Raw genomic sequence first — 23,446 nt, 5'->3', positions numbered from 1 at the left:
GGAAAGAAGGGAGGAGATAGGAAAGGGAGGGAGGAAAAGAAGTCACCTCACAATCATTTCTTACTGCATTTGCAAGGGAAGACGAAAATATCCAGCTATTTGTTTTCTTTCGTAGTGTCAATTCCAAATGGACTAAAGGTTTGTGGCCCTAGGTGCAGCTGGAGTCTCTAGTGCTTCAGGATACATATGAGCTCTTCATCAGGGAAGTTCAAGAAACAAGGAGGCCCATTCTGATGCCAGGTCAACATTAGAAGTCTTGAACACCCTCTCTGAGAGTAAAAGCCTCTTTATTGTCCACCACAGAATAGGCCAGAATCCTTAATGATAGATAATATTTTATTTCCCTGGTGGTCCCTGCCCAAAAGATATGTCAAAGAATGGCTACAAATCTGTGTAACACTGAGCAAGTAATTTACCCACCTCATAGAACAGTAGTGAGAATTCAATCAGACAAGGGGGACCTGGGTCTTGATGACAGCTCAGGTGTTGATCTCAGGGTTGTGAGTTCTAGCCCCACGTTGGACTCCACGATGGACGTGGAGCCTACTTAAAAGAAAAAAAAAAAAACAAAACAGAATTCAGTGAGACAATGTCTAGAATGGTCCTTGGCACACAGGAGGCTCCTTGTAAATAGAAGCTTTCAGTGCTAACTTCTTTTTTTTTTTTTTAAAGATTTTATTTATTTATTTGAGAGAGAGAGAATGAGAGATAGAGAGCACGAGAGGGAAGAGGGTCAGAGGGAGAAGCAGACTCCCCGCTGAGCAGGGAGCCCGATGCGGGACTCGATCCCGGGACTCCAGGATCATGACCTGAGCCGAAGGCAGTTGCTTAACCAACTCAGCCACCCAGGCGCCCCCAGTGCTAACTTCTCTTAATCTCATTACCATTACTATTTAGACTACTGTTACTTAGGTTATATCCCGTAAGGCCAGCAGTGTTTCCAGGATCTGACCAGTGGCTTTATGTTTAATAATGGAATTCTACAGTTCGGTGTCACAGCCTCTCTAAACCCATGCTCTCCTTTTGACAATCTTAAACATTTTATATTGACCTCCAGTTGAAACTCCCTGTCAAGAAGAGATTGTCTAGGGGCGCCTGGGTGGCTCAGTTGTTAAGTGTCTGCCTTCGGCTCGGGTCATGATCCCAGGGTCCTGGGATTGAGCCCCGCATCGGGCTCCCTGCTCCGCAGGAAGCCTGCTTTTCCTTCTCCCACTCCCCCTGCTTGTGTTCCCTCTCTTGCTGTGTGTCTCTCTGTCAAATAAATAAATAAAATCTTAAAAAAAAAGGAAGAGATTGTCTAGATTACTTACTTATGTCTAATTTATGAGAGCAATATTTTTCCCCAAATGTAAGGTTATATAATGTAGAATGCTTTAAAAAATCATATGTAACCCAAATATAACTAGTGTTATAAGATAAATAGAGGCATATTACAAATTCTAAGAGTTTATTTGAGCAACAATTGCACCAAATTGGGCAGCGCCAGACCAGAAGTGGTCAGGAGTGCTCCACCAACAGGAGCTAAGAGAAAGACTTCTAGAAACGAGGCGGAAGCAAAGCAAGAGAACTATTTGATTGTCAATAGCTTAAGTGCTTGCCTTGTTTGGGGAAAGCCTAACTGACTGTGACTGGTTGTCCTTTGTTTCAATTTTAACCTTGAGGAATTAGAGGCTTAGGTTTGGGTTTGCTTATGTAGGCTGCTAAGGCATTAGAACCACCTCAGTCTAATGGCCTCCATTCTTTAATTTGACCCTAGGTATTTTTGCCCCTGACCTAAGGCTATTCTCCAGACATTTGACTTACAAGAGGAAGAAGCAAAAAAAAAAAAAGAGAAAAAGAGGAAGAGAAGTAGGAAGAGACACAAAGAAGGGAAAAATCCCCAACAGAAATACTGAAGAGAGATGGAGTTTTATTGAAGTTTCCTTAAGTACTGCTGAGGTGTTTGTACGGTACCCCACACCACAAAGATAAGCAATATGTCGTTCAAACCTTTTTTGAACGTGTTCAAAAGGTGTTTTCACATTTTATTAGCTACAGTATAGACCGTAGAGCTGCCTCATTCCCTCCCCTCCCCTTCCCCCCACCACGGGGTCAGGCCTTCCCAGAAGCCCCTGCCTTGGCTGCCTGCACCCGCTGGAACTCCTGCTGCAGCTGAGCCAGGGTCTCCCTCTGTTGCTCTGACTGCCGTTCGAGGCCCCGGAGCTGGGATTCATATCGCTTAATTTCAGCTGTGATATATAGTCCAGCCTCTTCCCCACGGTGGCCCGAGCCTCTCCCAGCTCCTGTTTGACCAGCACAGGACCCAGAAGTTTAAAGACCACGTTGGACCCGTCTAGCAGGGCCAGCTCCTCCTTCACGATATTATTTTCTGTTAGTTGGGCCTCAAGCTTCTGCCGCCCTGACATGGATTTACTCAAGTCCTCTGTAGCTGCTGATATTTCTCCACTTCTCCCTGTAGCTTCTTCTGGATTAGATCGGCCATGGCGGGGACGAAGGCCTGCGGGGAGCGGGAGAGGGGCGCTGGATGGTACCCGAACTCCCCTCTCTGGCCTGGCCTGCCGAAATGACAGCACTCTTGAGAGGCAGCCTCCCGGGGCGTTGCAGCCTCACCCCGTCCACCCAGTTTCCCTCATTGTTTCCCTTCATTTAGAAACCCAACATCTCCCTTCACAATAGCTTCTTCTTTACTCAGATGACACTTTTCTTCTCTGTTTCCTCCATATTATCCCAGAGTCTGCTCCCTGTTTAACCTCCTCTGAGCTTCCCTAGTTCCCTCCCCTATCATATCATTTGGCTCAACAAAGAATGGGAAGTTAGACCCTAACTGAAGTTTTCAAAATAAAGGCATTATAAAAAGCTCTTTAGCCAAGAATCATGATAACAATTACAGCAAACAAATAAATTAGCTCACAAGTCTCAAGCCCAACAATATTTTAAACCCTCATCTCTACATACAGTTTTGTTCCCATTTTTGGTCTGTTCATTGATACATCCCAAGTGGTTGTAACAGTACCTGGCAAAAATATTTATTGAATAAATAAATTAGCTTAAGAATTAACATTCCAAATAAAACAAAATGCCATTAGATTATCCTTTCTGCTTTTTCCTCTTAAATATTCTGTGTGAAACCAATAGTCACACATGCATCCATATGAAAGAATACAATTTTGTCATTAATTTTTTTATTATGTCACTTAAGGTCAAATGTCACAAAAAATTATATTGAACTCTTGACCAATCTATCTATTTTTTCCATTGGAATATTGGCCCAACTAAGAAATAACATCAAGGAAAAATTATTTGTTGGCAGAAAAATATCCTCTCTAAATTCTTGTGTGTTTTGTTTTGATTTTTCCTTAGTGACTAGAGGTCAGTTTCAATCCACTGAAGCACAGATTCCAAATTTTCAATCTGGTTTTCTTGAGTACTGACAGAGTGCCAAGAATGAGGCAATGACACAAAATCACTACCAAGACACACACACACACACACACACACACACACACACACACACACACACAGTCTAGGGCACGTTCTGGTGACTTGCAAGCTTCTTCCCCTCTAAAATGTATTCTCAAATTCTTATGAATTTTTTTTTTAATCTAATACACTGGTCAGGGTATTCCAGATCCTAAAAGATATAACAGAATCATCTACTGACCAAAGATTATGTGTCCTCTACTTATCCTTCCTTGTTTCTTTTTTTATTTTTAAAGATTTTATTTATTTGAGAGAGAGAGAGGGAGAGTGAGAGAGAGATCACGAGCAGGGGAGAAGTGTAGAGGGAGAAGCAGACTCCCCACCCAGCAGGGAGCCCGACGCGGGACTCTATCCCAGGACCCTGGGATCATGACCCGAGCCGAAGGCAGCCGCTTAACCGGCTGAGCCACCCAGGCACCCACCTTGTTTCCTTTTAAAATTTGAATTTTAGGGGCGCCTGGGTGGATCAGTCGGTTGGGTGTCTGCCTTCAGCCCCCTGCATCGGGCTCCCTGCTCAGTGGGGAACATGCTTCTCCCTCTCCCTCTGCTGCTCTCTCTCTCTCAAATAAATGAATAAAATCTTTTTTAAAAATGTGAATTTTAATATGCTTAGGGATGGGTCAATGACTATAAATGTAATTACTGAAAAAGCAATAATTTTGTGTTAGCCTAGTAATAACGGAAACTACATGTTATTTGACAGCCTTAAAGGAATCACATGTTTGATGTAGTACAGGGACAGTGCCCTAAAAGGGTGGCATGCTGGACTGCCAAGAGAACAAACGTCCACTACAAGTAATATGAGCACCGGGTTTGGATGCAATCCATCTCTGTATGTGACTGGCTGCAGTTCACTCCATCTGAGCCCGTTTTTTTCAGCTATGACTAGAGATATCAACACCTATCTCCTTATTTCATGAATCTCTTTACTAAAATTAACCATAATCTGTTGTTCTGTGATTCTATAAGTCTCAGAATAATCTTTCCCTGTTATAGCTAACTTCTCTATCATGGTCAGAGATATTCACCTGGTTATTTTGGCTTCTCTAATCCTGCTGGAGAAAACACCTCCAAGGGAGCTTTTGGTCAGGAGCTGACAATGGCATTTAAGGTCACTTGTCTTTTGATAAAGAAGGAGAATTTGAAAGGAGACCAATAATATATATATACATATATATATATATTTTTTTTTTTACTTAGATCTAGTAACTTCCCTGATAAGGATATGTAATTCATACTTGTTACATCCTAATTAATGCCAACCCCTTTTTATGCATTATGTCATTTAATTCTCACAGGAATCCTTTGAGATAGGTTATCAGCTAGGGTGTTTGACTGTAAGTTACAGGGGAAAAAAAATCTCTAACTGACTAAAACAATACAGGCACTTGTTGGCTCACCTAACTGGTAGTCTAGGGAGAGAGCAGCTTCAGGATTGGCTGATGAATCTAGGGGCCTCATACTGTCACCAGGTTTCTAGGTCCTATTGCTGTCCTTATATCCAGCACTGGTTTCCTCCTAACACCAGTTTTCCTTTGTAGCATGGCCATCAGTAGAAAACCTGCTTCTTTACAGAGATCTAGCAAAGGTGAGAGACTACTCCACCAACACTGAAAAAAGTGAAACAACTGCCTTCTCCTTAGGATCCACCTTTAGTCTGATGCTTGTCTCTTAAATAGTAGCTATTGGGGGTAGAGTTGGGGGGAGGAGAAATACTATGGTATGATTAACTCATCTCATGATCCAGAGGATTATGATTATCTTGACTGATTTGGATGAATTATAATTTACTCCTGGTGCTGGGGCAATTCTCTGCACCACAATGACTACTACATAGTGAAAAAAGAATAGATCAAATTTGGGAGAGCCAACTGTAATGTGTACTACAGGTAAATATTGCTAATTCCCAATTTACAGATGAGAAAACTGACACACAGGGGAAAAGGTTAAGTTAATTTGCTCACGATGATAACTGAGACTGGATGGTTTAGTTCCATTCTAATAGCAATTATCTCCTGCATGAATTTCTTTCTTTTTTTTTTTTTTAAGATTTTATTTTTAAGTAACCTCTACACCCAACCTGGGGCTCAAATTCACAGCCCTGAGAGATCAAGAGTCATATGCTCCACCAACTGAGCCAGTCAGGTGCCCCTCCTGCATGCATTTCGTAAAGCTTATGATATATACAAGGAATTCCAAGATAAAGAGAAGGTGTGTAAAGGAAAGACCACAGTACTAGGCATCAAGGGATGAGGTTCCAGTCTTGTCGCTCCCACTTACTAGCTGTGTGACTTCTGTGAAAATGAGAATAATAAAACCTACTTACTGGAATAGTAGCAAATACTCAAACAGGAACCCTGCAGAAGAGTGGCATCATTTGGGAACTTGCTTGAAATGGAAATTCTTCACCTCACCCCAGACTCATTCAGAAGGGGGGGGGGCAGCAATAAATTTAATAAGCATTCCAACTATTTCTGATGCTTGCTAAAATCTGAGAACCGCTGGCCTCACACATCGCCTGGTGCACAAACTTAGGTTTGTTCTTATGTTCTAAAGACAATGAGCATGTTGACTTCTATCTCCAAGAGCTCACAAGCTAGGGAAACAAAAAGTTCCATATTAAATTCTTTAATACAGGACCATACTGAGTGATAAATTATCAAATACAAGCTGAATGTGCTTTGAAAGCTTATTAAGGGGTTGAATTTATTTCTAACAAGGCGAATCTCAGAAGGCTTTATAGATAAAAATAGGGGTAAAATAGCTATAAACTGTAAAGTAACACAGATAATCAAACTTCCAGGGGTTACTGCAAAGTTGTACCTAGAAAGTTAACTTAATATATATCAGTACAGGGGCGCCTGGGTGGCTCAGTCGGTTAAGCATTGGACTCTTGACCTCAGCTCAGGTCTTGATCTCAGGATCATGAGTTCAAGTCCCAAGTTAAAAAATAATAATAATTATATACATTATGTATGTGTGTATATACAAATTAACAGATTAGATAACTCATATTACATGTGAATAAAAACCCATCGAAGTCAGAAGAGGAAAATTTTAGTCCTGATAATTACATTTACCAGCTGTCCCTCAATGTCCTATTTCATAAAAAAAGAGGTTGGTCTGGAACCCTGGTTCTTAATCAAGGGAAAATAAGGTAGGCCCAAGGCATGTGCAGACTTAAAGCTTCCACAGGGGAGTGTAGGCACAGCCTGGTTAAAAAGCACTGTACTAAATTATCTAATCTCTGGAGATTATCAAATGTAAAGTTAAAGCATTAAGGAAGTATGTAAACATTTAAAATCTGTAAGCCAACCTCTGCTTTTTCTTTCTTTTTTCTTTTTCTTTGCTTAACATCTCTGAAAGTGCTCCAATACCTGAACACCCAATTAATCAAAGGGAAACATCTGTAATATGTAGCAACTAAAATATCACCTTCACTGTGTGGATCACAAAGTCCTTGGCAATGACTTCCATACCAGACTAGTGAGTGTTGTTGTTCTCATTTTCCAGATGGATAAACAGAGGATAAAGGCCTTGTTCAGTGTCACACATTTCTGCCACCAACTGAGAGACAATGGATGTCAGTCTTCTCTTTCCTTCAACGATAAAAGCTTTCAAGCTCTTACAGTCAACAAGAACTTTTGGAAAGATTACACTGGCTGAAAGGCATATACATGGATGACATCGACAAATAGGAGGAAATTAACTTGAAGCTGAGTGTCTAACTTATTCACTGACTCTCAGTGGTAGAGACAAAAGAAAAGTAAAGTTTTAGCAAAGAAGGGTCTGAAAAGAAAATAAATATAGCTAATTATCGAGTACTGTTTTTATACAGTAAAATAAGTGAAAATTACTCTTCTTTAGGTGGTAATTCCTATCTCTTAACTTGAGTCATCCATTCATTCAATAAATACTTATTATTGCCTTTTATGTGCCAAGTCCTCATTTCTGTACTGGAAATGTAACAATGAGCAGAGCAGATAATAATAGTAATAACAATAGCTATTGTCGCAGGGACCAATAATATATTAATAAATAATAACTGTTGAATAAAATGTCAAAACCCAGTGTGCACTAGCATTCTCTTTGGGGCTGTACCCACTGACTATAACACAGCTAATCTACTTTGAAATTCTCCAGCTTTCAGGCTCTCTATCAAAAAAGCTATTGTTGAACCTGCTTGTGCACTCTCTGTCTCAAAATGAATAAATAAATAAATAAATAAATAAATAAATAAACAACAAATTCGAACTCTCAAATTACTTGGCTTTAAAAAATGCCATCTTCATACTGTTTTAACACAAAACAAGTGTTCCTTTCAGTTTTGCTTGCAATGAAAACAAGCATATTTGAGATGAATTTTCAGTGGTCAATTCATTGCATATATGATCTGTAAGAGTAAATGCTTTGGGGGGGCTCTAAAAAACATCTCTTCGTCTTTTTAAATGTCAGTGTACTCACAGTGATGGTGCTCTCAGTTGTTAGGAAATTTTTTGAGACAAGTGGGAGGGGAGTGTGGAGGGGGGAAGGGGTAGAGTGATGCAATATTTCTGAGTGTCATGTGATTTCACAATTTGTTTTTCAATCTGTTTGGTTGGACTTCCAAAAAGAAACTCTCATATATCAACAAGCATATAAACTGAAGCTTCAAACACTAAAAACAAAACCACAGAGTTTCAAATATACAACATGTATATATTCCTATTATTTGATGGGATGTTCCTGAGAAATGTGAATTTTTCTCTGACAGATTTACTAACTTGCTTCATCTGAACACAAGAACCATAAACAATACCCAATGAGAAAACTTTCTGTGTTCTCCAAGGTCAAAGTTGGAAGAAGTGTAGGGAATTCAGTTTTCCTTACTCGACAGTATTCATCATTCTTGTACTCAGTATGCTCATGAAAAATGCAAGCCTCTTATAGTTAGCACAAAGACGCAGCAAACTTTCAGGGATAAAATATAAACTGATGAAACTGGGAGGATGTAAAAATATAGCTATTAACCTCTTACAGTCCCAGATTTAAAGTTGAAACTCTATGCCCTTCATTGTGAAGAAAAAGTCAGTCAATGTAACTGTAAACAAGAAAACCAATCCTTGTTTTCCTGTTCCACTACTTTGAGCACCTGTGAGAACTTTTGCTGTTACTTAGCCATTAACCTACGCAGGCCTTCCAAGTTTCTGTGTGTTGTGTTTTTCAGTGTTTTTCCACTTTCTGTTGAGCGTTTCTGGTACAGTATAGATTGCTCAGTGATAATAGGTACATGAGGAGGAAAAAACAAAATTCAAGTTCCAAAATGGGATTAAGAATAGCAGCAATAAAACATAATTGTCTGGAAAGGACAGTCTTGGAGGCAGGTGGGTCAAATAAAATACACACTTGGTTTGGATCTGGAAATGTTTCAAATTTGTCTCTATTAAGCATTTATTTGGCAAATAATAAGCCAGTTAACTTTTCCGTGATTCTTGATTTTTTAAAAAGGTTAAAAACAAATGAAGACATAAGTTTGTTTGTTTACTTGTTTATTTATTTTTGTAATTTCTACACCCAACATGGGACTTATACCCATGAGCACGCTCATCCGACTGAGCCAGCCCGGTGCCCCGACATGAGTTTATTTTTTAAAGGAAATTTGACAATTAAATATAAAGTGGCATGACTAGATTATATGGCAGTAAAATGTAAATTGTTTTGTTGCCAGATCCAGAAGCCTGAGACAATCTTCACTGTCATAACTGTAGAGTGTCTCACTATGTATTCTTCCAATATTCTCAGATTTTTTTCTCACCTTTACTATACCACATTTTATTCATGGGTACCACAAACATGTTTATTTCATTCAAGTCCTAGTCAACTTTTCCATATAGATTAAGAATTATTCTCCCATAGAGCTGTGGCCTTCTCATAGCATCTTAAGTCCTATGCATTTAACACTCCTGTGTAGAAAAAGAACACACCACACTAGAATTCTGATGATGATATGATGAATCACATGTCAGCAGCAAGTTATTATATAAAGTTCGAAGCTTGTTAGAGCAGAAATGGTACTAAAAATAAAATCCCCCCACCCAAAAAACTCTTCTAAGTCCCAGGGCCATCATTTTTAAATAAATCTTGCATGTATTTCTTCCATATCTTGCCAGTGTAAGAGTATTAATATTTACAAAGTGTGCAATTCATTACCAGGTAGTAACTCAAGCAAAGGAAGAAATCTGGCTGGATCAGTGATTTGTCAGCAAGACCTGAATCACGGGAGGTTGGTCTCTGGTGTATCCTCCTGGTCCAAAAAGTAGGAGGTGGTGGTCCACCGAGCCAGGAATTGCCTGGCAGGAGCAACACCCTGGCTGTTGCGCAGGGTAGGTTGCATTTTTTGGCTTTTGCTCCTGAACCAAAAGTTCAAGTGTGAAAACCGGGACTGAAGCCTCTTCTCGGCTGGAACCAAGACACCCCCAGTTCAGCCAGAAGTTAGTTTGAGGGTGTAGTAGCCCAGCATTCCAGGAGTGGCACACGGCAGCAGGAGGGGTGCCAGGGCTAGGCCCCAGCTGCAGAGCAGGGCTGGCCGCACATCCTTCACTTCATGAACATCCTGGACGCCTGGGCAGAGACACTGTTGGGACAGAATCAATATGTGACTTCCGTGCCGAGTCTATTATCTCCACTGGGATAGGCATGGATTTGAGAAGAGTCAGACTGTGGCCTGCGGATTGCAGACCTCCTTCTCCACAGTGCAGTGGATCCTTTCTCCTTTATGCGTTGTTTCATCTTTCTTATGAGTAAAGAGCTCACGTTTCTCCCTTGCTCTGTTTGCATAACCAAACGCTTCTCCAGCAGTGGTTTCCAAAGCTGACTGCATCAGAAGGAAGAAGCACCTTCAGATGGGTGCTTCTGACAGAACCTGTCCCCTCAGAAGGCTAGCTTTGAGGTTTACCTCCATGCAAATCACATTTTTAAAATTACAATGTAGACGATACTTAAGGGGAAAAAACCCCAGGACAGGACAGAGTTGCATAAATTTAAGGTAGAAGTCCACCTCATCACCCTCTGCTAACCCCACTCTCTGAAGGTAATTTCTGTTCACAATCCGATGTGCTTTGGTGGTCCTTTCTCTAAACACACGCAAACATATATGCATGTACGTGTTTCCAAGAGTTTGTGCTTTTTGGGTTTTGTTTTGTTTTTACAAAAATGGTCTCTCGATATTCTCTTTATTCATTAAAAATGTGTGTGCACATGGCAGTCGGAGGGGCTGTAAATGAAACATGCCTTTCTCTTCTCCCTCCCAGCCTCACTCAATGAGCTGACTCTGTGTGATCTTATGACGGGAGAGAGCTTTCTGGTGTGGCATCCAGGACCTGGCCCATGCTGCAGAGGCGTTGGCCACTGACACACACAACATCTGGTTTTCAGATAGAAGTCATGCAGCCAAGACTGTACTCAGGTACTTGTGTTTCGGAGCCTAACACAGTCCAGGGTCAGACTGATTTTAACCAGCTAGGAGGAAATATGTGAATGAGTTTGTGATACGTGATTTAGCTGAAAATGTCAGTGATTTGAATGCAACGAAATTGGTATGAAACTTGCCAGTGGCTAAAATTTTGTGGTTTGCTTCTGCACTGCTTTTAGCACAAAAAACAATTATGATATATGTGCAAAATGGCAGCCTGACCAGTTGTGCATGCACGTGCACGCGCACGCGCGCACACACACACACACACACACACACACACACACAAGATATAGTGCTTTTCACACATCTTAATTGCTTCTCTGTTAAGGAAATTGTAACTGCAAATCCTCAAAGTGTAGTATCCCCTTACGTGATAGTTCCATTTCATTATCAGGTAATATATATAATGAATACTGTTGAGAAGTGACTAAGACACCTATTTATAGGGAAAGTTAAGGTTAAGACACCACTTTCATGGACGACAATTACAAAGACTTACAGTCATACTCCTATATCTCTGTACAGAAATGAGTTACTATTTTAAGATGATGACTGATGTTTTTCTTTCTTGCATTTCTCGTTTGCCCACATCAACCTGTAGGTTAGAGGAAGGGAATGCCTCTGAGTAGGAAGACTACAGAGTAAAGAAGTAAACTGAAGTACTCAATAACTTTTCAGAAGGCTAAGGTAGGTGGAATTGTCTTGAAAGCCAATACTACAAGAGAAGAAAGGCTGTTTTAAATTTCTTAAGACTTAGAGCCTGAAGGAACCAGAGGATCAGAAAGTTTCTATTTTAAGCCACAGAGTGGGTAAAATGACTAGTGTTTCTCCAGCCTGAAGAAGGGAGAGATTCAAAGGGAGACCTGGTCAGGGCATACGTGCTGTCCCTGAGTGAGGGTAAGAGAAACCTCATAAAACTTAGCAAGACTGGAGGTGGAGACTGTGAGGAGTTCTGCCTCTATTCTCAGGGGATAGCCTGACGAGACTCTAAGCCTGTCAGAGGTTGCATGCAGTACAGCAGACCAAGGAGGAGCTGGGTGCCTGGACCTGAGGGGAGCCTTCCCCCATGGAGGGAAGGAGGGTTCCCACTGTTCTGATCCCACAGTTCTCAAGAGGAGCAGTGGGGTAGCTGAGAATAGCCAGGGGGTGCAAAGGAGCCTGGGGTAGGATGAGGAGGATAAAGAGTGTTTGAGCATGACATCTACAGATTGTGAACTGCGGGCAGCAGCAGCAGCAGGGGCCAGCAGAGTGGGTTCTAGTTCGAGGCTAACAAGGATAGAGGCTGACAGAAGGCCAAGTGTACCATTCCCCCCGGATGTCAGGGTGAGACATAGGCCCCACTCTCCTCCTTTGGTCAGCTCATCGCTAAAAGAGAGGAGGAGGGGAGAAGACAGAGAAAGAGCAATCCTGTGTTAAGTGAGAATTACTAAAAAATAAAATGAGTTTTGAATTAGCAAAATGCAGTTTTCCATGGGCAGTGGAAACAGGGCTCTTGAGACGGGCTAAGATCAGAGATAGAGAAACAAAGCTACATATGTGCATATCTGAGTCCGTGTCTGTAATTTTCATGCCCACTTATCTATACACAAGGACATACAGGCACGACTAAACAAGTATTTGTGTCTTTTTTAATAATATCATAGACCCTGGAGGCAAACAGACCTGGGCTTGAATCTCGTATTATCCACTTAATAGCTGGATGACTTTGAACAAATTTCTTGATCCAAGATTTTGCTTCAGGAAACTAGGAATAATAGTGTCTTATAGGTTTGTTTTAAGGATTAAATGAGATACAAAGGTTACCCTAAGACCTGGCATATGGTAAGCCCTTAATAAATGCTATTTACCATGATCATAACAATAATTATTATGCATGTGCTCATTTTGACTATAAATCTGAGCTTTTGCTTGGCAAGATTTAATTACCTGTTGTATATACAAAGCATAGCACATCCAGCTACTGATACTATAAATGCTTAGAGGCTAAGGGGACATTCATGAACAGGTCTTTAATGGCAGTATTTAAGGTTAACCCCCTTTTATAGGTTTATTTCTGTTTATTTAATTTTGACTTTGTTCTCAGGGAAGGAGATATGTCTCTAGATTTGAGGAAATCTGAAGTAAAATTCTTTTTTTTTAAAGATTTTATTTATTTATTTGAGAGAGAGAGAACGAGAGACAGAGAGCACGAGAGGGAAGAGGGTGAGAGGGAGAAGCAGACTCCCCGCTGAGCAGGGAGCCCGATGTGGGACTCGATCCCGGGACTCCAGGATCATGACCTGAGCCGAAGGCAGTTGCTTAACCAACTGAGCCACCCAGGCGCCCTGAAGTAAAATTCTTTTCAAGCAGAGATAGAAGTCTAAGCCCCCCACCCCTCTCCCCCTTCACTCTGGTGGAAGTACGGTGGCCCAAAGGTTCAACATATGTGAGGTGGTAGCAGTATCTTCAGCACCATCTCTGGGGCTTCCTTCTGATCTGAGAGATTTCACTAGACAAAGCATCCAAGATGCCTCACCAGACCTCTGGCCTAAGCATCCCTACACCTCTTATTCATGGGCGAGTGGGTAATCCTAATTCTACCCAGTAAAACTATCAAAGTGCAAAGCCCCGCAGAAAACCCTGTCCCCAGTAATAAAGCAACACATGTAATAAAGAGCACAGCCGTATAGGGGCTAGCAGCCTGTGCTGTGTTTGGCAGAAGAGGCATAATAAAGTCTTTGCTTGTTTTTTGGGTGGCCTCAAATAAAGCATCTAATCTCTTGACTCCGTTAACTTATCTTTAAGAGGGACATAATGATATTGTGCCAGTTCGCCTCAAAGGGGTATTATCTAAAGCTAAAGCCTGCACTGGTGCAGAACCAAGTACTATGCAAATGCTGTGATTATCAGGAAACAGCACTGCTTTTATTCATACGGTGAACCCGTTTGTTTACTGTCACCATGATCTGCATTAATACAAACAGTGGATAACAGCATTTTCACTGTGGGCCTCTAGATTTTAAGACAGACCTATCATCCATTCACTTTGGTTCCCGAGTCTTTGTCCTAGATCCTGAAACAAACCTTTTCCATTAGAGAGGAGGTTCTATCCTACCAAGTGTGTAGTTTAGAGGCACAGGCTTGGCCAGGTAAAAGCAGGCAAATACAAGTTGGCCAGACATCAGCTGAATTTTGGGGCCTCCCCCCACCCACAGATGTTTTACTTCATCTAATTTTATTGTGGAAGAGTCGTATGTATATCAACATTTGGCAAACACTTCATTAGCAGAACTGTGGTTTCTTCTTATTATTAATAAGAATAAATGTCCCTGGGCATATGCACACATTATCAAAGTATCCAGAAATTCCTGTATTCTTCGGAGCTCAACTAGAAATGTTGATGACTCATTCTCCAGTCACACTTAGAAAAACATGCGTTGTGTACGTGTGGAATAAACACATACAGAGTTGCAAATTGTCACTTTTAACTCTAAAGGCAACTCACTGACATCTGAAGAGACAGGAAAGATTGTTTTTTGCTTATTCCTCAAGTTTCCTCGGGTTCCATGGAATTGCCGAGGAGACTTCAAAGCAAGCCCTCATCTACTGGGACAAGGGCCAGCTTCTGGCTCTGGTCTGGCTGTGGAAAATCCCAGAGTAGATCTAGGAATATCCTGGTTTGGGAAGGGTGTTGAGATCATCACCATCGTCATCCTTCTGTGTAGATCCTGCCTTTCATTGTTGTTCTTCTCTCACTGAGGACTCTTGGGAAGGCCTTCATCATGTTAATGCTGGCCTCACCGACTTCAGACCTGGGAGATAAGAAGGCTGAGTGGGGTCCACGTGTGGCCTCAGAACGCACCCAGCAATATCATTTCATGGGGAGTATACAAGGGACAGAGGATAGTCAAGGATAGTCAAAGTAAGCCCTAGAATTCCTCTCCTGACTTTGTGTCCTAAAGTACATTGCAAACTCCTTCAAGTGGGGGTCCATGGCTATTCCCTTATGTATTTTGTGGGCTATGCCTTTAGAGATTCTCCTTGCCTGAAGAAAAGCGGGTTGGCTCTGGGATGATTCAAATCACAATATGAATTCAGGCAGGGTGTCATGTTAATTTTTTGGAACTAGAAATGAAGTGAACTGTCATTTTTCCATGTTGTCAGTCTGATTAAGAAGGAATATACTTTATATTCTTTTACTTTTCTCAGTAAACTGCCTACAAAGACTGGTTCGTATAGTCTTAACAACTGCCACCTCTCATACCCAGGTGTATTTCCACGATTGTTACTGGAATCTTTATCAGGTACTTGCCCTCCCCCACTTTTTTTTTTTTTTTTTTTGCCATTTGATTGTGAAACTAATTGTGGTCTCCTAAACTGTAGGTTATTGGTCTGAAATATTGACAGAGTTCAGGACACTCTATCCCAAAATAGGACACTGAGGCATCTTGAATTTCAGAAACAGCACAGATAGGAAGGACTCTCTGACCTTCCCCTAAGGCAGGTCATAAAACCCTTATGTGAGGGATGACCTCCTCATCCCCAGAGGAAAGATGCATCCTTATCTCCAAGATGCTGAGAGGAATCCAAATGAACAGGTCTTGCTGTTTCCCCCAATTCACCACACAAAGCTCATACCCCCTTTTGTCCTTTCCCATTTTCCCATGACCTTCCACCCTTTGTCAAACCTAACCTAAAATCACCCAGGTCTAACATATTCAGGTCTTCACTTCCTTAGGAAGGCTCCCAAGTCACATGAAACTTACAATAAATAAATGAGTATGATTTTCTCTTCATCACTCTTTTGTTACAGGGACCCCAGTCAAGAATTTAGAAGTGTAGAAGAAAGAGCTATTTTTCCTCCTTACATCAACAAAGTGGTAAGCAGGTAATAAACTGTCAAGAGTAGCCAAGAATGGGGTAATTTAGAGGAGTAAATGTAAGAGTAAAAATAGAGTAGATAGAGTAAAATAAAGGAGAACAGTAGTCACTCTGGGTTAAGTATTAATTGTCAAGGAGAAAAAGAGTTCGTAGCAGAGAGAGGAGCGGTCCTACTCTCAGAAGTAACCTCTCCCATCTCAGAAGTTTCTCAGCAGTTGCTATTATGCATCAGAATTGGCCCCATGGTGTTTTTTGTTTCTCCTGGGTACGCAAGACCAATATATGCGGAGGTTTTAGAGCACTGTAGCTAGAAAGTTTTTAGTAACCACTGAGTAATAAATAAGCTTTAATGAAGCCTTGTATGGGGCGCCTGGGTGGCTCAGTCGTTAAGCATCTGACTTCGGCTCACGTCATGATTCCAGGGTCCTGGGATTGAGCCCCACATCAGGCTCCCTGCTCAGCAGGAAGCCTGCCTCTCCCTCTCCCGCTCCCCCTGCTTGTGTTCCCTCTCTCGCTGTGTGTCTCTCTCTGTCAAAAACATAAGTAAAATCTTAAAAAAAAAAAAAAATGAAGCCTTGTATCATCACATTACTAAACACAATGGCAGAGGTTTTCATTTTCTTGTTAGGTTTAATCTTTCTGTATTCCACTTTTAAAGATGCCTTTTTTTTTTTTTAACAGGAAAATTTTTCAAGGTCTGTTACTCTGTGGACTATCATAAATCTCTCTAAATCAGAGAACTATCTATTAGGAAATGTTCTCTCTCTCCCCACATTCATGGGTAATCTCGCGCTAATTGTTGGCATGGTAAAATAAGGAAGCCATCTGTGGTGTATATGTTGTTGCTGTTGTTGTTTTAGAGATAAGTTGACATATAGTGTTATATTAGTTTCAGGTGTACAGCATAATGATTCTATATTTGTTGGTACCTGCCTTTTCACTGACTTCTGCTTAGTACTGACGAAGCACTGGGGCGCCCGGGGGGGCTCAGTCGTTAAGCGTCTGCCTTCGGCTCAGGTCATGATCCCGGGGTCCTGGGATCGAGCCCCGCATCGGGCTCCCCGCTTAGCGGGGAGCCTGCTTCTCCCTCTCCCACTCCCCTTGCTTGTGTTCCCTCTCTCACTGTGTCTCTCTCTGTCAAATAAATAAATAAAATCTTAAAAAAAAAAAAAAAAACTGATGAAGCACAGACGTACTTTTGCAAAACCTTTCTAAACAAGAAGATAAACTCATTTCCTTTATTCAGCAAACACAACTGACTATATTCATTACTGAATTCTTTCCAGTACAAGTATACTCGTTGAAATACGCTAGAACAACCCCATCCTGAATATTCTTTGACTAAAAAGGCACCTACAGCATATCATAAGGAAAAGAGCTGGTGTTGGAATCCAGACCTACCTCTACCAATTCCTAGACATCAAGTTCTGGGTAAAATACCTAACTTTTCTCACTCAAGGCCTCTGTACAAATGAAGGGTGTAGAAACATAGCAGAATAGCGATGTGATTAAGATCTCAGGCTTTGCAGTAGAACAGGCCTACATTCCAATCCAATTCTATTCTGTTGCTTGTTAGTTGAGTACCCTTGGGCAAGTTACTTAAACTTCTTATATCTTAGTTTCCTTATCTATGAAAAAAGGAATAACACTACCTCACCTCATGAAGTTGTTGTTACAAAAATTAAATAAAAGGATATCAACAGTGCTTACTTAGTTCAGTATCTGGTTCTTAACAATATTCAGTAACTCTGGTTTTAAAAAGAAATCCTACAAGAACTTTTGGGATCATGAGACATAAACCTCTTTATTTTCACATGAGAAATGGAGACCCAGACATTAAGGATCTTGTCCAAGATCACTGAACCCATATGTGTGTGATGCATATTCCCAGAGCTTTTATGAGTTCTGTGATCTGGTCAGAGTACTATCTCTTTGTGACCTAATCTCCTATTTACTATATATATGGACTATTAAACTAGGTGATCAAGTTACTATCCATGTAAAAACGCCAGTAATTACACTGCTGTTTGTCGAGGCCCTTCTATGTTCGGGGCATGCTGCCAGATAGTGTGAGTGTTACAATGGGCAGATGAGAATCTGTCTCTGGCCTCAAAAGGGTTTACAGTTGAGCTGGAGAGACATTTATGAGACATGTAAACTATTGGGATAGCCACATGACATGGCCAAGGTTGAAGTGTTCTAAGAATCAGACATGGGCCATGAATGTATGTTGCAAGGTCCTATAGAAAGTGAGCTCCATTTGACCTGGCTGTCGGTGGTGGCTTCCCAGCGAAAATGGGACTTTTCCTGTGCATTAAGATTAAACTGGATTAGAATACACAGAGAGGAGAGGGAAGGACATTATATGTTCCTTGCAACAGCCTGTATAAAAGTACAGAGGTAGAAAAGAACACCATTAAGTGTGGGACATTCAGCGAAAAGCGCTCAATCATTTCTTATATTGACCTTAGTCCTCTCAGCATGTTCTATTTTCACAAGGGGCAGTGGGTGTTTTCACAAGTGTGTGTGTGTGTGTGTGTGTGTGTGTGTGTGTGTGTGTGTGTGTACATATGTTCACACATGAGTCTGAACTCCTGACTTTAAATACTGGCCAGGAAAGCACCGAGTGCTTATGACTCCCCAAAGTTCAAGACCCAGAAAAGTAGAGGTCATCTTTGAGCTCACTGGCTCTTGACTCTCACTCTAATCTAGCAGCTCATTCTGGCTCTTCTACCTCCAGCGTATTTCTCAGATTCCTCCCCTTCTCTTTCTTTCCACTGCTAGTTACCTGTCCCAACATCAGCCTACATCACCCATTGTTGTACCTACGCTACAGGCACCCCCATTCCACTCCTGTCCCCTGCGAGGCACTCCCCACGCAGCAATCTTCTAGCAATGCTAATCTTATCATGGAACCCCTGCTGAAAACCTTTCAATGACTGCCAATTTTACTAAGCATATAATCCAAACTGTTTGTTACGGCTTTCAAGGCTCAGCAGGATGTGGCTTCCTTACCTGTCCGACCTCACATCATGTTACCCATCCCCTCCCTTGCTTGCTGTTCTTTGAACCAACCAAGGTGCTTCCCAACTTCGGCTCTCTGTGCTTGATGTGCCCTCTGCTTGAAACATTACTCCCCCCGCTTTGTGCAACCCGCTTACCTTTCAAACTTCAGCTTAAATGTTACCTACTCGAGAGAGGCTTTCTTTGATCTAACTATATAAACAAATTCCCTCTGCTATTCTCTAAGATTGCACCTTATGAATTTTCCTTTCTAGCACTTATCAATTTCTTTAGAATTGTTGATACTTAGTGAAATTTGTTCATTGCTTAACTCTTTAAACATTTGTTTTCCCTACCAGAACATAACTTTTATGATCAGGCCTTGTCTGCCTGGTTCATTTTTCAGTTTCCAGAATCTAGTACTGAAAATTTCAGAGATTAGTGAATGGATTTATAAAAGGAAATAAATGGAAAGCCATTATAGCAAATAAGTCTCATAGAAGGCAGCTGCTTTAGTGATGGCATTCACCCTTGATTCTGTAAAGAGGAGACTGCAGGTGTTTACAAAGCAGTTACTGTATTTGGGGGGTAATTCTAAAAGAAATACTTATTATTATTGCAAGAGACTGTTACCTCTTAAGAGTAGGGGACTCAGAGCTGCTTGGAGAGGCTGATGGGAGACTAGTCACTAACCTCCATTAGTAGCTAAGCTCGTTGGCTTTACATCTGGAAAGAAACAAATTTCTGTCTCCAAAAACTAACGCATTACTACATGGCAAGGGAATTGTTCTATAATTTAAAGGACAAATGTTATATTCTGTCTAGTGACTGCTATCCTCTTGTCAAGTTGCTCTCTCTGAGGACAGAAGAAAAGGGCTCTTGCCTGGCTACTTTACATCACTTACCACTTATCTGGCCAACTGATTATAGGCATTCCCTCGATTTCAACTTCCCTTATTTCTCTTCCAGCTTTCCTCTCATAATCAAAGGCCATTATATACTTGCCCAGAAGTTTTTACGGTCTTACTCAAGGATCTTGCCTAAGGTCAGTGAACCAATGTGTCTGTAATATTTATTCTCAAAGCTTTTATTAGTGCTGTGATCTGGACAAAATACTATATCCTTGTGACCTAATCAATCAATCAAGTTCAATAACAGTGACAACAGGATACAAGATTTCATTTACTGAGGGATTTTTTTCAAATGTGCCTGGCATTATGCTAAACCTTTTATAGGCATCATCTCTTCTAATCCTGCCTCCAAGCCCATGAAATAGTAATTATAATCTCCTTTTCACAGAGGAGGAAACTGAGGCCTAGTGAGGCTAAGAAACTAGCCCAAGTTCACACTGTTGTAAAGTAACTTGGGTTTCAAACTCAACTTTAAACCTGTTAAGTGCCAAAGCAGTATCAATATGGATCAGCTAATAAAGCGAATCAGAATCAAGCACATTTTTTTCAATATCAAATGATGCATACACTTAGTTAAGCTTTTAAATATTTTATACAGGAATAATTTGACATGTCCTTTTTTTAAAGGGTTGTACATAAGTATGCACATTAAGTATGTTTCTGGTTATCAACCATTCGAGTATATTAGATTCCGTTTCTGGTCCATATAAATTTTCCTTTTCTGGCCTCTCAGCATCTATTTTCATGTTTCCTTATTTTATTTGATTGGTAGCTTTTCCCTTCTTATAAAAAATTGGGCAGCCATGCTTCTCTGTAACCTTGGTGGGTCAGTGTAACCTCTAAGTACTTCACTCTCCTCCTCTGCAAGAAAAGCTGTCAAAATACAAGAACTCTCGAATGTCTTGCATCATCTCAAACACACACAGGGATGAAGAGGGCTAGAATTCTCCTGAAGAAGCAGAACAACTGGCAACAGTTGGCACGACAACTTCTAAAGACCCCATCTGACTCTGTCTTAAAAATCAGTCAGCCTCAAAATCAGAATTACCCCGCCCATACCAGGACTATCTCACTAGCTAGGCTTCATGACATAATACCTGCTATCACCTTTCAGCAAAGATGTGATCCTTACCATTCATATTTTGTAAGACCAACAAAGCATCCTTTGTACCTCAGGACAACTGGGTATTAGTTAAGGTACAAGGCCCACAAAGACATGGCTCCCCTGTTCTTTGGTAACCCACACCACATGATTATCAAACACGTTTCCAGTCTTTAGAATAATTATAGTTATTAGAAAAGTTATTAGAAAACTATTAGAAAACAGTTATTAGAAAAGGTGATAGGACACAACAGCAAAAATCTGGAGGTTTGTTTTGTATTGTTACCAACAACAGGCAATCAGAACAGAGTTAATACGTCTCTCCCCCCGTTACCCAGCATTCAAAGCTACAACTGGAGCCACATTATAATAACTTTAGACCCCAAAGCAGTGTGACGATTTGATGCATAATTTTCAACACATGTTTTATTAATCCACTCTTCCTGTGCTTCATTTAAAATACTGGAAACTATAAAAAGATCCGCGTGTCACTCCCCTGCCAGGAAAAAAAAAAAAAAAGAAAAAGAAAGAAAGAGAGAGAAAGAAAAGAAAAGCCTAACAAATACGAAAAAAAAAAAAAAGCCAGAGCAACTGGAATCTCAGTTTTGAGGAAACACATGGGATTGAAGCATCCGCCGCAACCCTGTAACCGACTGCCACATGTGACCCTCCCCTCCCCCCTCCGCGGAATCCTGGATGTCACCAGGCTGGGCCGAGGACGCCGTGCTCGCAGGCAAGTGTGCGGCGGCGGGGGCCCTGCGGGGCGGGGGAGCGGACGCAGCTCTCGGCGCGGGGAGGGCCTTCCAGGAAGCCGCGAGCTCGGCTGAGGACGCGGCTGCGGGTCGGTGCCGGGGCCGCGCCGCCTGGGCCGGCACGTAGCGCCCAGCGTGACTCAGCGCTGACTCACCGCGCTCGCTGCCAGTGGATTTCCCCGTCAGCGGCTGCCGCTCGCGGGTCCTCGCCGCCGCCTGCTCCGCGAGCCCTTTCCTGCACGCCAGACCAGTACCGGCGCTTTCAGCAGAGCGGGGCCGACTTTACAGCCTTTGAATCCCGACCAAAGCGGGGAAGTGACTGGCTTTGTTTTCTTTGACTTGAAGAGCTCGATAGCCCACTAATCAAATTCTTTCATCAAAGGCTTGTTGGAACAAATCCCTAACATCGTCCTTCCACGGTGACTTGTAGGTGACCTCCGCTCAGAGTTTGCTTCTGTCGTCCTAGGCCTGCATCTTATTTTTATCCCGCATTTTCTTAGGTTATCTTTTCAATATGTTTGGTAACTAGTCTTGGCACAAACCCACAAGGGCAGTGACGCAAATCAGGTTGGAACTTGGCATGATGTGCGGGCTTGGGTGACTTACTGTAAAAACGCTTCATAAAGACGTTACTATCTGCCATCTCGGTTGCTGATTAGATGCCCTGCTCATTTTCAGTCTGTCACTACCCTCTGAAAGGTCCCGGGACAGATTGTTAAAATGCAGATTCTTGAGCAGTCATACTTACTTCTTCGTCTCCAGGATTCTACATGGAGAGCAATAGTACAGCAAGGTTTCTCCAACTGCAGCTCCCGGACCATTCACTGCATGGAGAGTGGCTGGGGGGATGTGGCCACAGTGCAGGTTCTTAGACCCCGCTCCAAACCAGAGACGCAGAATGTCTTGCGGTGGGACCTGGAAATCCATCTTTTTTTTTTTTTTTTTGGAAGATTTTATTTATTTGTCAGAGGGAGAGAGAGTGTGTGCGCACAAGCAGGGGTAGGGGCAGAGGGAAAGGGAGAAGCAGGCTCCCCACTGAGCAAGGAGCCTGATGTGGGACTCGATCCCAAGACCCTAGGATCATGACCTGAGCAGAAGGCTGTCGTTTAACCAACTGAACCACCCAGGCATCCCTGGAAATCCATCTTAATGAACAGCCCATCAGAGATGCCTATGTACACTAAAGTTGGAAAACTACTAGCCAGAGGATGACGGTGTGAGACATTATTCTGTGAAGACACTAGGAAACATTCTCACAATGGAGAACACTTTGTTCTAAAATTGATTTTGAAGTTCTGATACCAGGCAACCCGATTTCTAAAACTGGTTATATATACAATTTTGCTTAACTGTATATTAATATAGACACATTCTTTTTCTTTTTAATTAGACATTCTGCTATGAAGTAAAATGTAGTACCTACAGAGTAAATTTTACTTCAGACCGTTATTTCCTAAGCATGACTTTGCATCAGATTTAGCTACAGAGCTTTTTAACACTAATTCCTGGACCAGATCTCCCGCCTAAAGAAACATTATCTCTGAAGATGAAACCTAAGAACAGGCAATTCGAAAAGCTCTGAGAGTTAGTCTCTGGACCTTTGCAAATGATCACTCTTCCCAAGTACAAGAGAAACTTCACTAACTTCAAGGTAGTTGGCTTGTAGCATTCTATTATGGTGCCCACTCATCTCTGCACGGTTTCCTTTTGAAATTACAATTGAAAAAATAAAGTGACCACATAAGATACCAACTTAGTATTATACTGATAAATGTATGTCTTTAGAAGGCAAATTTGAAATCCTTTTTTTTTTTTTTTTTTTTTTAGGGGAGTTACTGGGAGAGGTTGGGAGATTGGAGAATAATCTTGGAGTCTATTTTGAAAT

At 41.6% G+C, this 23,446-nt stretch overlaps 1 pseudogene; it reads right to left on the bottom strand.

The window, feature by feature from the left end:
- Positions 1-1,816: 1,816 nt before the first annotated feature.
- Positions 1,817-2,967, bottom strand: LOC113928682 (annotated as a pseudogene).
- Between the last annotated feature and the right edge of the window lie 20,479 nt (positions 2,968-23,446).

This window comes from Zalophus californianus, chromosome 5 (genome assembly GCF_009762305.2).
Source record: "Zalophus californianus isolate mZalCal1 chromosome 5, mZalCal1.pri.v2, whole genome shotgun sequence".
Lineage (NCBI taxonomy): Eukaryota > Metazoa > Chordata > Mammalia > Carnivora > Otariidae > Zalophus > Zalophus californianus.
Note: the sequence above shows the minus strand (reverse complement) of the source record. Positions and strands in the feature narration are given on the sequence as shown.